The 4,372-nt window shown below is 42.4% G+C and overlaps 1 pseudogene; it reads right to left on the minus strand.

Moving 5' to 3' along the window:
* Nucleotides 1-2,981: 2,981 nt before the first annotated feature.
* On the minus strand, nt 2,982-4,164 carry LOC110288021 (zinc finger protein 431-like; annotated as a pseudogene).
* Nucleotides 4,165-4,372: the final 208 nt, after the last annotated feature.

A 4,372-nucleotide genomic window follows, 5' to 3' on the forward strand; every position in this document is an offset into this window, starting at 1 on the left:
CTCTTTTAAAAATATTAACAATTGAAAATATTAAAATCATGTTCTACAAAACAAAAACAAAAAAAACGAAGTAAAGGAGCCCTGTTTTCTCTCTATACACAGGGCAAGGGGAAAACTCCCAAGGACTAGGCCCAGGCTGTGACTGGCTCTGCCAAGCATGTTCCTGAGTGTCAGAAGGAGCTGTGTCCTGCTCCAGACATGGTGACCTCAGGTAAAGTGCAGCTGGATCAGGCCTGCACTCAATGCACTGGTAGTGGGTTGTTTTCTTTTGTTTTGTTTTTTTAAGTTTTCAAATGGTTGTCACTAGATGTCATCTAGCCAGTGTGGCAGAACTATGCTTTTCTCAAGAAGAAAACTGAACCTTATGGCACAAGAGGCCTTGCTGTTGGTTGTGATCCTGTAATGGCCCATTGAGCAGCTGGTTAGAGGCCTGCTCTTCGATAAGGAAATGGGCCTAGTGGCAGATTATAAATCAAGTTTGTTTCCTTTGTTATGATTTCTGGACAATGCTGGTGAACAAGCATGTGTATCCTAATCTCTAACTGCCCTGGTTGGCATAGTACTTATCTGTGAGGTGTGAGGCAGTCCTCCCTCAGCTAAATTCTACTTGGTGTGCCTTGCTATTTCCTAAGCTTTACTAAATCCTTTACATCATCAATTCTACTCTTTAACATCACAGCTTGACACTGATTTGCTACCCAGCACATGAGATGCCTTTTACAACCTCCCCAAAATTAACTACAAATGGATTGTCCACCTTAACCTCAAGTGCTAAGAACAGAACTTGTAGAAAGTCCTGGACTCTCCGAGTTTGGGATAACGCCAAAGATCTTTCTACACACAAGCCAAATGCTCTGCACACATGCAGCCCCCACAGTGAAGTTATTCAGACGCTACAGCTGGGTCCCGCGAATGGCTAGGATCTCAGGGGACCTCACAGGTGGCCGTGGATTCCCGCGCAGCCCCGGGAAAGACCCACCACAGCAGCTCGCGCGGCTCATACCCTGGTTTCTCCCCATTGTTTTCACTGACCCTGTACTCACCATATCGCAACTTCGGAGCTTGCCTGAGCACCTTCCACAGCATCCAGCGGCCAGACAGAGAGCTCAGTGTAAGGGACCATTCAAGCCCGCTCAGCTACTAAGAGAAATGGGACCAAGGTATCCGGAAAAAACCCGCCTTCCCTTCTGACTGGCAGGTCCGCCTAGAGGCTCTGATTGGCCAGTAAGTCTTGAGTGACTCGAGCACCTCCCTTAGGGTTCAGGTGTGTGCTAAAGGTACACTGTGCAGGGGTTCTCAGCCCTAGCTTCAAGTCCAGTGCCTGACTTTTTCCAGATCTACAGGGATTTGCATTTCTGTAGTATTTGTGCCTGTCCTCCAATAGCCTACCCATCTGTTTCCCCGCGCAGCCCCAAGGTGTCTCCACCACTCCACCTGGCACTGCTCAGCCACTTGCACCTTGCATTTGTAGGGTTTCTTTCAAGTAGGGATTTTTTTATTCATTTGGAGACTACTGTGATGTTCAAAGGCTTCACCATACTGAATGCCTTCATAGGGTTTCTCTCCAGCATGAATTCTTTCATGCCTTTGAAGATAACTGTGACGTGCAAAGGCTTTACCACACTGAGTATTTTCCGAGGGTTTCTCTCCAGTAAGTCTTCTTTCATGCCTGCAAAGATAATTGGCACATGTGAAAGCTTTACCACATTCACTAAACCAATGAATCTTTTTATCTATAGGAATTAATTTTACAATTTGGTCTAATTGTAAAGAGGAATCGTATCGTAAGATTTTTATCACTTTGTTTACATTCATGTGTTCCCCTTAATTATGGTTTGTTTTGCAAACCTGTAATGGTAAGAGTGTTATTACATGGCCCACATTTGTAGCATTCTTTTTCTCCATGAGAAATTTTTTAGAAATTTGAAGAGAAATGGAAGAGCTCAGAGCTTTACCACACTGAGTACATTCACAAATTTTCCTATATTGTGAAATACACTACATTTTCATACTACATTGGCAAAGTAAACCAGGGAAACATAAAAGAATTTCCACAATCCTAGTACTCATAGGGATTTTCTGCAGTGCGAGTTTATGGATATATCCCCAATTAAGTTGGAAAACCACCTAATTATAAACTTGTATCACACTGAGAAAGTTTGTGCAAATGTGGACTACTATATATTCTAAGTGTTCTGGGAAAGAGAGGTACATTGCTTATTTCAATATCCATATGCTCAAATGGCCTGTATCCATTGTGACTCAGGATATACCTATTAAAAAAGAATAACAGCCGGGCATGGTGGCGCACGCCTTTAATCCCAGCACTTTTGAGGCAGAGGCAGGCGGATTTCTGAGTTCGAGGCCAGCCTGGTCTACAAAGTGAGTTCCAGGACAGTCAGGGCTACACAGAGAAACCCTGTCTCGAAAAACCAAATAAATAAATAAATAAATAAATAAATAAATAAATAAGAATAACAAATGAAAGATTTCCATTGCATTCACGCAGTGTGGCTGTTTTTTCTTCATAGACATATGGTATAGGAATTAAGGTTTGTTCTCAACAACATTCTTGATTCTCATCAACTGCCCCTCTCACTTCAACATAGCAATGTTAGTCTAGAAGTAATCAGCTTTACTATGGAATAATTGCTTATTAGAAACATACACTTATCACCTAATATATATCTTTGGCAATATGTGAGTAGTATGAAACTAGAATGGCAGTTCTATAGAGTAGCTGGAATATGACTATGATTCAAATGATAATATCAGTTAAGGCATTGTTTTCTTGCCTTCTCTTTTAGAGAAATTCTTTGAAAACACAAATCAGACACCTGATATTGAGGTACATGGATTGAGAATTTAATAATTAATACACTTAAAGAAGTACTTTTTTTACACTGTTGCTTTTCCTTAAAAGTTCCAGGACACATTAACATTTCTTCAGAGCTATATTCATATGAACGTGCACATGAAAATTACCTTTCATGTCTTCTGGAACTTTGATAATGTTCTTCAATAGTATGGTCTTCCCAACTGAATCCTAAAATCTAGTACCAAAAAAAGTATGACATATTACTGGAAATTAGGAAAATTTAAGTTTCTATCTTTAGTAAACCTGATTATTCACCTCATTCTTCCTCATTCTCAATTAAAATTACAGAAAAGCATCAACAACAAAGAAATAGTGTGGGAACTAAAAGAGGTCAGGGAAGGAGAGGGAAGGGAGGATAGCCCATGTCTGGCCAGAGTTCCTCCTATGCTCTGGGCAGGTGGATGCGGAAGGGCTGCGAGATGCTTTCCACTTGGCCCCTGGTGGTCATCTAAGCCTTTGACCCCACTGGACAGAGGGTGGACAAGGAGCAGCCCCCAACCAGGGGTCTGGGGCAACAACCCGTGCACCGGGATTATGGGAGAGAGGGCTTAGGAAGAGAGGTTCCCACACAGGCACATCGGGCCTTGATGAGCAGAGACTGTCTATGGTTTTAGAGCTTTATTATAGAAAGGCAGGGGAAAGAGAGAAGGTAAAAGAGAGAGAAGAAAGGCTAGAGAGAAAGAGAGAGTAAGAGAGTGAGAGGAGAGGAGAAGAGAAGCCAAAGAGAGAAAGAGAAGTGAAAGGAGTGAGAGAGGAGAAAGTGTGGCAGGGCCAAACAATCCCTCTTAGAGTATGCTGCTATCTTTTCTAAGTAGCAATCTTTTCTGTTCCTAGGTAACTGAGGAGGAGTGGAACCTGAAGGTCAGAAGCTTGGGACATTGCCTACATAACTGTTAACCATGCTTCTCTTGTGGGGGCTGAGGGGGGCTGTAACTTCTACAGGAGCCAGAGTTCCAGGAGACATGAGAGAACTCCTTCTGTCCCATGTAGGTGAATTATCACCACCGGGTCCCAGGGTTCAACATCTAGCCAACTGGAAATCAGGCTGTCTGTGCATAGCCCAATGCCCAACAAAATAGTTGTACCCTTGTTTTTAAAAGTGAAAGAAAATTCACAGTCTTACCTATAGCATTGAGGTTCCTGTAGGTCTCCAACATCACATCTTTGTAGAGACTCTTCTGTGAAGGATTCAGCAAAGCCCATTCTTCTTGAGTGAAGTTCACATACACATCATCATAGGTCAATGCATCCTAAAATATTCCATACATGTGTACAACAGAAACCATGATACCAACATCACTGTAAATGTATGCTCCATTGACAATATGTTTGTATGATTCTGGTATTTCCCCCACTTATTTCATGACCATGAAGTTCTAACATAGTGTGGTTGCTGGGAATTGAACTCAGGTCCTCTGGAAGAGCAAGCAGATAGTGCTCTTAACAGCTGAGCCATCTCTCCATCCCCTCTTCTGATACTCTTGATTGCTACGT

The sequence above is a fragment of the Mus caroli genome, unplaced genomic scaffold (assembly GCF_978045245.1).
Source record: "Mus caroli unplaced genomic scaffold, Mus_caroli_1 scaffold_4, whole genome shotgun sequence".
Taxonomy (NCBI): domain Eukaryota; kingdom Metazoa; phylum Chordata; class Mammalia; order Rodentia; family Muridae; genus Mus; species Mus caroli.